General features: G+C 41.3%; 1 protein-coding gene across 1 annotated transcript in view; it reads left to right on the top strand.

The window, feature by feature from the left end:
* The window catches only part of Adgrg2 (adhesion G protein-coupled receptor G2), a 112,536-nt gene that overhangs the window by 30,667 nt on the left and 65,232 nt on the right, over positions 1 to 16,637 (top strand). The window contains exon 2 of the mRNA XM_052171661.1: positions 15,994 to 16,038. The gene's annotated coding sequence lies outside the window, so the exon portion shown is untranslated. The remainder of the gene's footprint in view (positions 1 to 15,993; positions 16,039 to 16,637) is intronic.

Here is a 16,637-nt window from a genome sequence, read left to right as displayed (position 1 = left end):
TATTCAAGGGAGTTACAACCCTTGGCACCAGTGGACTTCCCAGTTCATGCAGACTTTAGGGTATGGGCTGAATGATTTGCTTGGTGAAAAACTCAAATTCATGCAGCTGGCCTCTGTTTTCTCAAAGTATCTAAGGAGTCAGTCTTTTACTGCAAGAGGAAAAAAAAAGTTCCACACCAGTTGGAACACCTCAGTTTTGGAAAGACCATTTATAAAAGTGCTGCAAAGCCACCCATGCTGCACCAGTGCTGGGGGTCATTTAGGAAAACTCAGCGTCCAGACACTTGTGGGTGGTAGGAATTTTATGGTCTGTTTGTGAGTCCAGTTTTGCAATCTTCAGAGGACTCTGTTTGGGCTGTCAATGAGAGCCATTGAACCTGACAAGTTGCTGTTTGCCAGGTCTCCTGGCAAAACACACTGACAAATCTCAGTGCTGGGCGGGTCAAAGAGGATAGTACTAAAAAAAGAAGAAAATGGATGGCCCTGCTTTGGTGTGAGGCCAGAGCTTGATGCTACAGCCAAGTTCCCTGGTGATAGAGGAGTTTCCACTGCTGGAGGCTTCCCGTTCTGGCTTTCCCCACCCAACCTTACACCATCCAGCATTAAAAATAACTCCACTTCCGGTGTAGCCACACAAGATAAGTTGAATGCCTTGTAAGCAAAAGGAGCAGGTAGTGTTGATGCTTTAGGAGAGCCTGTCCTTGATGACAGAGGAAGAAAACTAAAACTAAGGGATGACCAAGCCACAGTTGGGAGGTTTGCCTGGATGGGTGAGCTGAAGAAAATGGTGCCGCCTTCCACCCAATTCCCCACTGCATTCTCTGCTCCAACCAAGTTCAGCATTGACTGCCAACTGTGCCAATTTTGGAATATTGATACTTGCTTTATTTTTGAGTTGTTTCCTGTAAGTTAGTGTGAAGGGCAAAACCTGGAAGGTGACATTAACTGTTGGGAAACTATGCGATTATGAAGGCCAAGAATATGTTGAGGCAGTATCCCATATAACCTATTCTGAATAACCTGGAAATCATGGAACATTGGGACACTAAGGGGGCAATGATTTGTAGGGTCGATGATTAGGTTGATAGAGCAGCAGAGGGTGTGGTGGAAACTTTGTTGGACTGGACTCTAATGCAGACCTCACTACTAGGTTCCCCTGAGCCTCTCTTGGATCAGGTGAAGTCTAGGCAATGCCCACACCCATCTTTAACATCACTTAGTTGTTTTAATTATTTCTGTGGCCAAAATATCTGATTCAAAGTGATTGGAAGGAGGATTGGATTGGATTGGAAAGGTTTGTGTGGGCTCAGAGGCTAGAGCCCATCCTGACAGGAAAAGTGCAGTAGCCTGAGTGGCTCAGAACAGTGCTGATGGGCATACTGATCATTTCTGGGAGATCAGGAAACCGAGAAAGAAGAATGTCAGTTCTCAGCCTGCCTTTTCCTTGTTTGCCTTTATTCAGTACGAGACCTGATTCAAGGGGATAATGCCACCTACACACAGAATGGGCCTTTCCCCTCAGTTCTCTCTGGAAAAGCTCTCACACTAAAACCTGTCCCTCATAGATGCACTAAGGTGTTTCTTAATTCAATCAATTTGGCAATTGAAATTAGCCATCACAGCATCCAACCCAGACCCAAGTCCCATCCAGCTCCTTCCTCATAACTCATCATCATCACCACAACTGTCTAAGCTGTCATTGTCGCTTACCATCAATACCATCATTATATCCTCCATGGTATAGAGCAGGGCAAGCTATTGCCTATAGGCCAAATCCTGAGAACTACCCATTTCTGTAAATCACCTTTCACTGGAGTATAGCTATATCCATTCATTTACAGATTGTGGCAGTTGTGTACTACAATGTCAGGTTGCATCAGAAAGACCACAGCTCACAAACCTGGAAATATTTATCCTCTGATCTTTTAAAGGAAAGCCTTTTCATCCCTGATACAGAGAGAATCCTTAAATATATAATTATTTTAAACCCTAACACTATCCTGAACTGTAGTTCCCATGATGTTTCAGATATTTATATTACTTAGCCAAATCTGAGTCTCTTTTTCTAGATAATACTCCTGCCTTGGGATTGTTGCTTTATTGGATTGCTTAGACTTGCTTCTACCTGTTTGATAATGGAGCCCACAAAGTCCAAGCTGTATTCCCACTTCTTCTATAGTCTCTGCCCATTCACTTACCATGCAATAACTAAAATGATCTTGTCAAAACGAGGAGCTGAACAGATTACCCACTACAAAAAAAAAAAAAAAAAAATTCCTTCAGTGACTCTGCCATTCTGCAGAAAACAAAGCATTCATATTTATCTTAGCCATCAAGTACCAGCTTACATGGGAGCTAGTACTTTCCTGCCTCTTCAATGTCATCTTTTACAGTTTCATCTCCCCTGGCCTACGAGTGTCTTGCCCACTCTGGCCTATATTTTCTTCCTTACACAAGCGTTACTCCCTTTCATCACAGTGCCTTTGTACATGCTTCTTCTACTGTCATAGCTTTTCCCTGCCTCTGGATGGGGCTAATTCTATTCACTTACCTTGCAGGTCTTCCATGTCGTTCCATGAACTCATAGGTCATAAACTTCTGTCCTGATCCAGAGTTTTAGATGATATTAACTGTAATCCATATCTCAGTTGCAGTATTGCATTTCTTGGTGTTAGTTTTTCATTATATTGTTTAAAAGATTCATTTATTTATTTATTTATTATGTATGCTATACACTGTCACTCTCTTCAGACACACCAGAAGAAGGCATCAAATCCCAGATGGTTGTGGGCCACCATGTGGTTACAGGGAATTGAACTCAGGACATCTGGAAGAGCAGCCAGTACTCTTAACTGCTGAGCCATCTCTCCAGGCTCTCATTGTTTTTGTTTGTTTGTTTGTTTGTTTATTTGTTTTGTTTGGCTTCTCACTAAGGCCCCACTTACCTTGCACTCCAGTGGAGCCCTAGTCCCTAGTCCCTAGCATGGGGCTGTGAATTTGCCTCCCAACTACTCTGTAAACATGAGTCAATCTAATAACGTATCTCATATATAAGTGTTTTCTCTATTCAGAGTCACTGTATAACTGGAAGAGATTATCACTATTACATACAGATGAGACAAATGAGGTGCTGCACATCTGTAATCTTAGCAATTGGAAAGCTGAGACAGGAAAATTGTGAAATTGAGGCTAGCATGGACTATACAGTGAGTTCCAGGTCAGTCTTGGCTATATATAAGGCTATGCATCAGAAAACCAAAATATAAAACAAAACTAATGAAGAAAAATAATTCCCCTTTAAAGGACACGTTCTATAGACTGTCAGATGATAGACATAGGAGAGAAGGTATTGGAAGATGCTTGAAGCAATGGCTCCTTCCTCTGATCATTCAGAACATGATACAGGGGCTGGAGAGATGGCTCAGCGGTTAGGAGCATTGACTGCTTTTCCAGAGGTCCTGAGTTCAAATCCCAGCAACCACACGGTGGCTCACAACCATCTGTAATGAGATCTGACGCCCTCTTCTAGAGTGTCTGAAGCCAGCTACAGTGTAGTTTCATATAAATAAATCTTTTTTTAAAAGTTCTCGATAGAGCAATTAGACAACATAAGGAGGTCAAAGGGATACAAATTGGAAAGGAAGAAGTCAAACTATCATTATTTGCAGATGATAGGATAGTCTACCTAAGTGACCCAAAAAACTCCACTAGAGAACTCCTTCAGCTGATAAACAACTTCAGCAAAGTGGCAGGTTATAAAATCAACTCAAGCAAATCAGAAACCTTCCTATACTCAAAGGATAAACAGGCTGAGAAAGAAGTTAGGAAAATGACACCCTTCACAACAGCCGCAAACAATATAAAGTATCTTGGTGTGACTCTAACCAAACATATAAAAGATCTGTATGAGAACTTCAGGTCTCTGAAGAAGGAAGTCGAAGAAGACCTCAGAAAATGGAAAAATCTGCCATGCTCGTGGATTGGCAGGATTAATATAGTTAAAATGGCCATCTTGCCAAAAGCAATCTACATATTCAATGCAATTCCCATCAAAATCCCAACTCAGTTCTTCACAGAGTTAGAAAAAGCAATTCTCAAATTCATCTGGAATAACAAAAAACCCAGGATAGCTAAAACTATTCTCAACAACAAAAGAAATTCTGGGGCAATCAGTATCCCTGACTTCAAGAAATACTACAGAGCAATAGTATTAAAAACTGCATGGTATTGGCACAGTGACAGACAAGTGGACCAATGGAATAGAATTGAAGATCCAGAAATGAATCCACACACCTATGGTCACTTGATCTTCGACAAAGGAGCAGAAAACATCCAGTGCAAAAAAGATAGCCTTTTCAACAAATGGTGCTGGTTTAACTGGAGGTCAGCAGGCAGAAGATTGCGAATTGATCCCTTCTTATCTCCTTGTACTAAGCTCAACTCCAAGTGGATCAAGGACCTCCATGTAAAACCAGACACACTGAAACTAATAGAAAAGAAACTGGGAAGACCCTAGAGGACATGGGCACGGGGGAAAAGTTCCTGAACAGAACACCAATAGCTTATGCTCTAAGATCAAGAATTGACAAATGGGACCTCATAAAATTACAAAGTTTCTGTAAGGCAAAGGACACTGTCAAAAGGACAAAATGGCAACAAACAAATTGGGAAAAGATCTTCACCAACCCTACATCTGATAGAGGGCTAATATCCAATATATACAAAGAACTCAAGAAGTTAGACCCCAGGGAACCAAATAACCCTATTAAAAAGGGGGTGCAGATCTAAACAAAGAATTTTCACCTGAAGAAATTCGAATGGCTGAGAAGCACCTTAAGAAATGCTCATCATCATTAGTCATTAGGGAAATGCAAATCAAAACAACCCTAAGATCTCACCTCACACCAGTCAGAATGGCTAAGGTTAAAGACTCAGGAGACAACAGGTGTTGGCAAGGATGTGGAGAAAGAGGAACACTCCTCCACTGCTGGTGGGATTGCAAGCTGGTACAACCACTCTGGAAATCAGTCTGGAGGTTCCTCAGAAAACTGAACGTGACACTACTGGACGACCCGGCTATACCACTCCTGAACATATACCCAGAGGATTCCCCGGTATGTAATAAGGACACATGCTCCATTATGTTCATAGCAGCCTTTTTTTTTATAATAGTCAGAAGCTGGAAAGAACCCAGATGCCCCTCAGTGGAGGAATGGATACAGAAAATGTGTTATATTTACACAATGGAATACTACTCAGCAATTAAAAACAATGAACTCATGAAATTTGTAGGCAAATGGTTGGAACTGGAAAATATCATCCTAAGTGAGGTAACCCAATCACAAAAGAATATACATGGAATGCAATCACTGATAAATGGATATTAACTAGCCCAGAGGCTCCGAATACCCAAGACACAAGTAGCATATCAAATGACTCCCATGGAGAAGTAAGGAGAGGGCCCTGATCCTGGAAAGGCCTGATCCAGCATTGTAGGGGAGTACCAGGACAGAGAAAAAGGAGGGAGGTGATTGGAGTATGGGTGTAGAGAAGGCTTATGGGTCATATGGTGAGGGGGGAACTGGGAAAGGGGAAAGCATTTTGGAATGTAAACAAAGAATTTAGAAAATTAAAAAAAAAAAAAAGGAAAGAAAAAAAAAAGAACATGATATGGTGATGTCAAGCCCTGGAAATGTGTTGCTGAGAGTTTACCTCCTATTTGTATTACCTGATAGGAACCATAACATACCTATTTGCCGAATATTTTGATGATTATTATAGAAACAAATGCAGCTAGATAAGTGGATTTCAACTTGTGGGTTGCAACCCACTTGAAGGTCAAAGGACCGGTTCACAGGAGCCACATGTCAGATATCCTGCATATAAGATACTTACAACACAATTCATATCAGTAGCAAAATTATGAAGTTATGAAGCAGCAATGAAAATAATTTCATGGTTGGGGGTCACCACAACATGAGGAACTGTATTAAAGGGGCTGCAGCTTTAGGAAGGCTGAGAACTACTGCTCTAGAGAAGATAATGCCTTCAGGGAATTTTGAGGGAGAAAAAGATCCCATTCATAGTATCATCAAAAGAAACTATATATATTTATCCAAAGGCTGGCATCTCACTTGACCTTTCTAAGCATTAATGTCATAACCACAAACAAATAGTATGTTCCAAGACACTGAGGGAAAGTAAGCTTTTCAAAAAGTCTGAGAAAACATCATTCAGGAGGGGGAAAGAAAACCAAGTTGGAGTGGAAATAAAGCACAGACTGTAAATGTGGTAAAGGGAAGAAAAGCATGTGAAGAAATGACCCTTTTTTTGGCTTCTAAGTTGCACTGAGTGGTTTGATGTCATTAGCCAGATGATCCTATTGATTTTCTTTTATTGCTTGAGTAAACAAATAGAAATCTAAGCATTTTCCCCACTCAAAGTGTGCTGTTTCCTAGAGTTATAAATACAGTGTCTGTTCTCTTAGCCTGGGCTGCCACATAAGGAAGTCGACAGTTTTAGATATATGCTCCTTAACCCTTGGGTATCTGACTTGCAACTGCATTTTCTTATATTTCTCCTCCGATGGCTAGGAGTAATGAGTAGAAGAAAGGTATTGAACACATTCAACAGATTCAATGGCAACGATTCTTCTAGGGAGGCTATCACCAGAACATGCCCAGAGATGACCTGCAGACTGCCATCTTCCACACTACAGTCTGCTGGCCCCAGATGTTTCTCACTGCAGTCCACGCTTAGGGCCCTTCTACCGCACAATGACAGCAGCATTCCAGGGCATAGTAATCTGTTTCCTGCAGCTATAATCAAATATATATGTGGCTTTGTACTGGACCCTGAACTACAACCTCTCCTAACCGATAGAATCACAATCACAAGGATTCGTGTGAGATGGAGACATTACAAAAGACAAAGATGCTGGGATATACTTTTTAATGACTTCCTCACCAGAACTAACTCATAGGTCCATCAAGAACTACCTTGATGTCCTCTGAGGACTTAAAGGCTCCCCACTAGGCTCCAACTCTTAAATATCCCATCTGCTCTTATCATCATCAAACTGAATACTAAGCTTCCAATACATGATTCCTGGAGGGACATGTGTTAACCATATTCAAACTACAGCATCAAGGAAAGGCTTTCAAAGTAAACGAGGCTTGCTTGGAACTAGAAGCAGCCAAGCCACCATTTCAAACGCAGTAGTCCTTTCCCTGTAGTACTTACAGAAAGCCTAAAAAGAAGATAAGAAAAGGAGGGAGGTAGTAAAAGAATGAGGAAGAAGGAAATGAGAAGAAGAGATACAAGTTAGCTTTTTTTCTATGCAACAAAGCACTTTTGTATTGGTTACATTTCTCATTCTTGTGACCAAATAAATAATTGGCAAGAAGTGACTTAAGGGAGGAAGGCTTGATTTGGCCTCACAGTTTAAGAGGACACTCCTCTGATGGTGGGGAAAGGATGGCAATAGGTGGTTCCTTGGTAGTGGGCGTGTGCAACTGAAATGTCTCAGCTTCTTACATCTAGGCAGAACGGGAAGTAGACAGACTGGTTCCATAAGTAGGCTTGGAACCAAAGCCTGTCCTCCTTTTCCCATCACTCATTTCTTCCAGGCAGTCCCCTAGAAGTTCCACAACTTACCAAAATAATGCCACCAGCTAGGGATCACATATAGGACATTTGAGTGGGTGTGTACTTCCTATTCAGACCAGAACAAGTTCAAACTTGACAGCTTCCAGCAACAGCCATTTTGTCAGTTCAGCATTGGAACACACATTTTTGGCTGAGTTCAGCGGGACAGTCCTTCTGCTGGTCACAGTTGGGACCACTCATGCATGTGCAATCAACTGTAAGTTAGCTCAATGACCCTTCCTGGGGATCAGCTGGCTGCTGGAGCACTGGAGTGACCCAGCATGTGGCTTTCATCATCTGGCAGGCTAGCCTAGGCATGTTTCCATGCTTCTGTTTGCATCCCATTTGAATGGACCCATGGGACAAAGCAAGGACAAGGTCAGTGCATGCTTAAGGAATGGACAGACAGACTTCAGATTTTGGTAGGAGGATCTGTAGCGTTACATTGTAAATGGACAGGCACACTGGCACATGAACTGTTGTTTTGCAGTTTAGCAAAGAAGTAGTTACCCATTTCTTTTGCTAGCAAAGGCACAGCAATACTAAGGTTCAGTTTGAAGTTTTCATGCTGAACTTCAAAAAAGATAGCAGTGTTACTAGTGTCCTACCTTCCACAGTTTTATCTTTCAAATTAGGGCCAAATGATAACATAACTTCTTACTTATTCCTAGCGGGAACAATAACGCTTTCTGAGTAAGTGTTTCCTCATCTTCTACCCTCTAGGATTGTATTAAGGCAGTCAAGAGCTTAGTGCATATCACATAGCAAATATATTTGGAAATAGAATTTTAACAAACTGGTCTTCATTTCAACTTATGACGTTAAAAAAATAGGCCTAAATATGGTAAATGGAGGAAGCATTCATATGTGTGGTCTTGGTTTTATTTTTAGGGTCCATTCTATGTGTTCAATTGGTTCTTCATTTCTCAACTGTGTATTGTGTCATCTTATCTCTTCTCATTACTGAAAACAAAGCATCAAAACACAGCTTAAATTTAGAGGAAAGTGCTCATTGTTTCCTAGTGGAAAGAGAAACTTGCAGTTAATTAGGACGTGCCAGTCATAACAATCAGGGTTGATTACAGGTATTTGTCTATATTCCTAGTGAGATGTTTTCATGTAAATGAAAGAAAGTTCATTTGAAGCTAATTTTATATGGCTACAGCCTAATGTGAAACTTGCATTTAAGAAATCAGTATGTCTTTTTTTGTGTGTGTGAAATGGTAAGGTTCTATTTTTGTGAAATGGCTAACTGGTGAATCATTGTAGATGATTTTACCTGTAAGATGACAATTGCTATAAACAAAAGAGAATCATGACCTGTTCTGAAATCAGCATTTTTTTGATATTAGCATTTCTCAGTGCGATCATACTGTTGCAGGCGACAGTTGCCTCATCCAGGACAATAGGACCAAAGGTCAGGGAGTCATTTGGAGGTGAGCCTCTTACCTTGTGACTTTTCCTTTTCTCTTCTTCCCTGCCTCCCTTAAAACAGTGTCTTGTGTAGAACAGGCTGATCTTAAACTAGTTAATAGAGCTAAAGATAGCCTTGAACTCTTGATGCTACTGATATCACCTCTTGAATGGCAGGCAGGGTTTTCAGGTGTCCACCTCCATGCCCTCTTTTATGCTGTGGTACTGGGGAGCAAACCCAGGGCTTCTTGAATGCTAGACAAGTACTTCCCCAACTGTACTACAAACCCAGCCTCCTCTCCTCTTCCTTTTTCCCCAGCCCCTCCCCCACCCCTCCCCTTTCCTCCCCCCTCCCTCTCTTATTTTGTCTTTTCCCTTCCACTTCTTTCTTCTGTGCTGGGCATTACGAGGGACTATTCATTCTAAGGACTCTCACTGAGTTGCACCCTCAGCCATTATCATGGGCTTTTTATCCCTCTTCTCTAGCTTGGGCAGAAGTAGCCAGCCATATTCCATTCACTAGAATACACCTGGTCAGCTACAGGCTAGAGAAGGAAAGTGAAATAAAAAGAGAGAAAATACAGGACAAAGGAAAATACAGGAGGATGGAAGGGGAAAGAGAAAGAGGGAGAAAACTAGGGAGCAAAGAATGCTCTCAGTGCTGCAGAAAAATCCCATAGTGGCAGCAGTTTCAAGAGGTCCACCAGCCATGTCCAGGCCGGGCCATTCCATCTTACCTCTCACATACTTTCCCCATGGGCTAAGAGGTCATCTTTTGAGATGGCCCAGAAGATGATTCCAGCAACTCTCTAGGTCTTCTGATGGCACTTTTCTTCCCTTTCTAAGTACTTTGGCCCTGTGTTTAAGCGATTTCCTCTCTTTTAGAACGATCTTTTCTGTGTCTGTACATGGAGAGAGCTGTGCATTCTCTGGGTCATTGCCCTTCAGAGGTAGTTTGCCTAGATCCATTTCCTTATTCTGGATTAAGGCACCTTTCTTCAGTGCTCTAGTTACTGCCTGCAGCTAGTTCATACGGTACCCACAGAAGTCACAGTATGCTGGATTCAGGAACCATTAGTCCCACTAACTAGGGGGCTTGGATATGGTACAGCCTACTTAAAACATACATGTAGGCATTTGGGGGTATATTTATTGAATGAATTGTATTTAGACCTTTCAAAAGCCAACTCACATATAATCTCTTTTGAATAGGCTGTATCCAGAACCAAATAAGGCAGTCTGTCGAGACAAGGTCTTGTAGAGAAGGATTGGAAAATAAATGACCATAAGGTTCTAATCTGGAACCACTTGTGTTCCTCAATGACATTATAAACCAACTTAAAGCACAGCCTGGTCCTGGACATGCCCCCTAGACCCCACTGTCACCATCATCACCATGCTTGTTAGTTGTTTCCCCTGTCTGTGTGGGGAATGTTCTCTTCACTTATTACTGGCCCCATTTCTAATTGCCAGGGCCCTCTGCTCTTTTCTCCAAGACGGTTAGTGTCATTGTCAGGGATTGTGAGCCAATCTCTGGTCGTCAGTCTGGGTCACTAATTAATCATTACATTCTAGGAAGGACTGGGCCTTTCAGGATGCTGCATGTCACCATTTTTTTTTTTTTTTTGTTCTTTGACCAGGGTCAAATTGCTTCAGAGTATAGTAAAATAGCTGCTCAAGGCTGTTGTCACCTGTGTACTTTACCCCTGGATTACCAAGTACCCTCAAGATGCATAGTCCAAGGACCAGGTACCCAGGGCAAGACTTCTAAGTTTTGGAGGCAAACTCCCTGAAGGTTTTCTTCTGCTCTGGAGCAGGGTCCTAGATACACCCAAAGAGAGATTTCCTCCCACTCAAGCCATTTGTAGAGGCTGCTTGCCTTTATTTTCCTTCTTGTTACACTGACTTTAGCCTGGGTTTTAGCCAGCCTGATAAATAGAGGAAGTTGGATACATCCCCAAACTCCTGATGTCATGCTTTGGGGTACTCTGCAACTGTGGGAGTTTTCAGTTAATCCTAGCAGTTGGTGAGTTAGCTGTTCTTCTCCGAGAAACTTCTCTTTTCTGTGCCATGTCTTACATAAGTTGATAGGGCTTCTTTTGTGACTTGCCCTTTCCTTTTAATGATGTAAGTGCTCCAAACATTGGCAGCCACTATGTTTTGTTACTGAAGTGCTGGTGTGGATGGGATTCTTCTTCCTATTTAGTAGCTCTTTGAGAGGAGGGCTTATAAGAATGTGGTGTCCATAAAGGTCAATTTGGATCCACAGACAGGAGGATGGGAAGCTTTTAAGTTAAGTTTAGGACTCAGCGTCCATCAGGCAAGTTCACAGCATTTCTTTCACTATCATTATCAGAGATTGGCTCAAGTGAATACCTACTTTCTGGGAGAGAAACTGGTTTCTTGGGTCTGAGATCAGAAGCCTTCAGTGCTCCAAAGTAAGGGGAAGGTGACAATGAAAAGAAAAACTGATAGCATTCCCTTCCAGCGATCCTGCCCTAGAGCTTCCTTTCTGAGCTCTGTTTAATCCTCACGCTTTCAGTTTTCTTCACTAAAAGAAACAGGCTTACTTGTAGCAATAGGACATGAAGTCATTGATGTGTTTTGTCGACTTCAGGTGGGTTTCACCCTCCATGTACCAGTCCTGTCTGTCAAAGACTTGGTGGGTTTTCTTTTATGATTTTTCTATATGAGCTGACACATGTCATTATACAAGCTAACATACACATATACAGCTTGGATTTTTTCTTAACGTGTGTGTGTGTGTGTGTGTGTGTGTGTGTGTGTGTGTTTGAAGAGCTTGCTTTTTTTCACCTGAGTTACATGTGCTGGCAGTCTCTATAATGTTGGGCCATCTAAATCAACTGTACGTTCAGCCATTAAATCATATTGGATAATATGGCTGTGCGATCATTTAAATATTCATCTCCTGGGATAGTGAGAATTCCTCCCTCACCTCACACAAGGCTATAAGAATGTTGCTTTTCTTGATGTATCTGTGGATGTCGGTATACTTCTGTATTTAAAAATCTCTGCACATTTTTTAGTGTTTTAAGGTAACATCTTCAAAATAAATTATTGCATATGCAAAAATGTATCAATATTTATACAATGTTGCTTATGTATATATGATTTCAGCACTAACTAGTTAGAATTAGATAACCAGTTAGGGTACTCATCCCTGGAAGAGACTAATTCAACCTCTCTCAGTAGTCCTTAGTTGCCTGTAGTTCTTTGTGAAGTACATAGAAAGACTTTGAGGGGGAAAAAGGGAAAGAGGAAAGCGAAGTAATTTTATGTTAATTAAAAAACAATTATGAGTAAAATCTAAAAGTAAAGAATATACAATTCAAAAATCGAAACTTCTAAGTTTTGATTCCCAGCAGTGGTGCACGCAAGTGTGTATATGCCCCGTGCTCTCCAGCTTTGGGTATTATTAGCATGCCTTTTCATCTCCTGGGAAAAACAAATGTCATTGTTGTTTGCTCTACTTTTCTACCTAAAAATGTTCCAAAGGAGCAAACAGAGCCTCCTGTTGTTCATTAATCAGCTGTATTACCAGGAATAATTAACTGTGCTTTATTGCGGTTGTCAATAAGGTTTTTGAAAACACCGTGTGCTTGAATCGTGAAATGGCATCAAAATATTATTTGAAATCCCTATGTAGAAAATAAGTTTTACAAATGTTGAATAAAATTATTTCCACTCTCAAGTCACAATTAATTTGTTTCCATTTGCTAATGTTTTTGGTGCCAATCATACATCCATTCCATATTAAGGAGTGAGGTAGGTTTTGTAATCCATTCATTCTAGGACAGAACAACATGTTAGCCTTCTTTATTCTTGCCTTTTTAAAACATTACTTAATGGGTGATTTGGCACGTTAGGTTTTAATTCATTCATACATTCAATTTTCTTCTTGAAGAACCTACTATGATCAATAGGATCTCACTATGGTCACTTACTTCTTTGCATCCGTATCCTGGAATCCTCCCTGAACATCAACTTCTGTCCTAGCAGTGAGTTGACAACAGGCGGAAGTAGGCTCCAAGAGGATATGGTGGATTGTTTCTTTATTGAATACCCTGATTTCAAAAGTAATTTTTCTGTTTCACACGAGATGATGTCATTAATGCGAAGAGACTGCCATCTTTGAGCTAGAAGTGATAATGAAGTGATGTGTGATGGAATATTCCAAAAGATGCAAGCTAGGGACTCAGCAATGCTGTCTGCTTTAAGTAGAGAGCTTCTTCTCTCTAGTATGCTTCTGTCTTCCTCTCAGTTGTGCGGTAATGAATGACTCCATCTCCCTTTTTCAGCTCAGGGCCAAATGTATTAGTCAGCCAATAGTCATTTACTCAACCTTCCTAAGAGAAAATAATTTGCCTTTACCTTTGGAAACATCTTTCTTTTTTATCAGAAAAAGATAACAGAATATGAAATGATACATAACCAATATTGTCTCTAGAAGAGTCTGCCCCACCCCAGATCTACCCTGATCACCTCACCATCTTTATGTTATGTTTTCCTGTTGTGGTTGGGAAAATACCCCGACAAAAAGCAACTTAAGGAAGGAACAGTTTATTTTGGCTCAGTGCAAGGATCCAGTCCACCATGACAGTGAAGTGCAGGCATCTGGAGCTTGAAGTGCCTGTTTACATGGCATCCATCGTCAGAAAGAAGAGAGTGACTGGTGTTTATTCTCAGCCAGCTCTCTCCCTGTTATACAGTTTAGGAACCAATTCCTGCGAATGATGCCACCCAGTTTTTATGTGGATTTTCCCATATCATTTAACAAAGAATTCAAGAAGTTCGACTCCAGGGAACCAAATAACCCTATTAAAAATGGGGTACAGAGCTAAACAAAGGATTTTCAACTGAGGAATATCGAATGACTGAAAAGCACCTAAAGAAATGTTCAACATCCTTAGTTATCAGGGAAATGCAAATCAAAACAACCCTGAGATTTCACCTCACACCAGTCAGAATGGCTAAGATCAAAAACTCAGGAGACAGCAGGAGGCAAGGATGTGGAGAAAGAGGAACACTCCTCCATTGCTGGTGGGATTACAAGATGATAAAACCACTCTGGAAATCAGTTTGGTGGTTCCTCAGAAAATTGGGCATAATATTACTGGAGGACCTCATTATACCACTCCTGGGCATATACCCAGAGGATTCTCCAGCATGTAATAAGGACACATGCTCCACTATGTTCATAGCAGCCCTATTTATAATAGCCAGAAACTGGAAAGAACTCAGATGTCCCTCAACAGAGGAACTGAAACAGAAAATGTGGTACATTTACACAATGGAATACTACTCAGCTACTAAAAACAATGAATTCATGAAATTTTTAAGCAAATGGATGGAACTAGAAAATATCATCCTGAGTGAGGTAACCCAATTACAAAAGAATACACATGGTATGCAGTCACTAATAAGTGGATATTAGCCCAGAGGCTTGGAATACCCAAGACACAATTCACAGACCAAATGAAACTCAAGAAGAAGGAAGAACAAAGTATGAATACTCTGGTCCTTAGAAGGGGGGAAAATACCCATGGGAGGAGATACAGACAAAGTGTGGAACAGAGATTGAGGGGAAGACCATCCCAGAGTCTGCCCCTCCTAGGGATGCATCCCATATACAGTTACCAAACCCAGACACTATTGTGGATGCCAGCAAGTGCTTGCTGACCGGAGCCTGATATAGCTGTCACCTGGGAGGCTCTGCCAGTGCATGACATATACAGAGGGGGACAGTCTAAGCCAGCCATTGAACTGAGCACAGGGTCCACAATGGGGGAGCTAGAGAAAGGACCCAAGAAGCTGAAGCGCCATAGGAGGAACAATGATGTGACCCACCCAGTACTCCCAGAGCTCACAGGGACAAAACTATATGCAACCAAGGACCCATGGCTCCAGATGCATGTGCAGCAGAGCATGGCCTTGTTGGACATTAAAGGAAGGAGAGGCCCTTGGACCTGAGAAGGCTAGATGCCCTAGTGTAGGGGAATGCCAGGACAGGGAAGCAGGAGTGGGTGGATTGGTGAGCAGGGGGAGCGGGGACAGTTGAGGGGATTTTTGCGGGGAGGACCAGGAAAGGGGACAACATTTGAAATGTAAATAAAGAATATATCTAATTTTAAAAAAGAATAAACTTTGGGCACTCACAGTTTCTAGCTGCAAAACTTAGTTCAAATATGTTACAGGTAAAACAGGGCAGCAGTAAAATAAAGACATGAAGGGACCAGCAGGACTGGAAGGTTTTCTAAAAGTAAACTCTTACACATATGCTCAACTGATTTTCAGTATAAGTGTCAAGTACATTAAATAGAGAAAGGGCCATCTTGTTATAGAATTATGCAGGAAAAATAGGTATTTTATGCAAAGAAATAGTTGTAACATGTAAATAGCATTAAAATGGATTTAAAATTTAAAAAACCCTGGCTATAAAACTTAAAACAAACACTAGGTAAAATTTAGTGCATTAGATGTTTCGATGCTTTTTTGCTGGTTAAAATATCAACAGCAACAATAAAATAAAGTAAAATAAAATAAATAGATAATCCCTCCCAGGCACAGCCAGAGGCTAACTCAATCAAAATAACTCCTCACAGGTGTGCTGCGAAGCTTGTCTCCTAGGCAATTCCACATTCTGTCACCTCTACAATCAGCACTAACCCTTATACCATCCAGCATACCTATTAATTAATGCTGATTTAGGCTGGGTGGTAATGGATGACGTTACCCCATCACCACCACCACCCAAACTGGCTTTTGGTTTGTTCCTGTCATTGCTCATTTCTTTTGTAACTCTGTCACTGTTAAGACGCAGCCACGATGTGCAGTATTGATGCCTTCTGGCACCATGCAGATCCACTTTGCATTGGCCTAATTTTCTGTTCTTTTTTTTCCCCCCGCTTTCAGATGTACCCGGAGTTTTCTCCCTCATTTCTCTGAACTTCCTGTCAGGTGAGTCAGGATAATTCTACCTAATAGTATTGTAAGAAGTTGTGAACATATTTGGCTTGGTTTTCTTCTTTCCGTATTTTACAGCCTTCTTCATTCCAGATCCCCATTTTCATCACGACCTCATATTTTCCTGTGTGTTTGGTTTGTAACTCTTCACTTCCACTTGGAGCTCTCTTCTTTTTCTTACAGAAAGGCCCTTGTTGAACCTTTCTTCCTGGTAACCTTGGTAACAAAAGCCAGTTGTTTTTGATTAGGCTTTTTTCTGGGGAGGGGAGGTGGCATTTTGGAGTGGGAGTAGACATTGAAATGACATGGTGTAATGAAAGCTGAAGAAGGAGTCTAATTACCTACAGAGGTGGTTTTGGACTGTTGTCTAACTGGTTCCCCTGTCTTGCCCCTTGGTCTGGCTTCCCCTGGCTCTAACAGTTTTGTCATGTTTTGAAATAGGTGATGATGTGTTTTCCTGGTCATCTGAAGTACTGTGTACCTGCAATTTCCAGAGTACCTCCCAAACACATTTCTGCATAACTTCCTTCTAGACAAATTGTGAAGCCACTACCGACTTTCATCCTTTCCTTTCTGTCCCTTCCTTTTCTTTT

The sequence above is a fragment of the Apodemus sylvaticus genome, chromosome X, assembly GCF_947179515.1.
Source record: "Apodemus sylvaticus chromosome X, mApoSyl1.1, whole genome shotgun sequence".
NCBI lineage: Eukaryota > Metazoa > Chordata > Mammalia > Rodentia > Muridae > Apodemus > Apodemus sylvaticus.
This window is presented reverse-complemented; position numbering and strand designations above follow the sequence as displayed.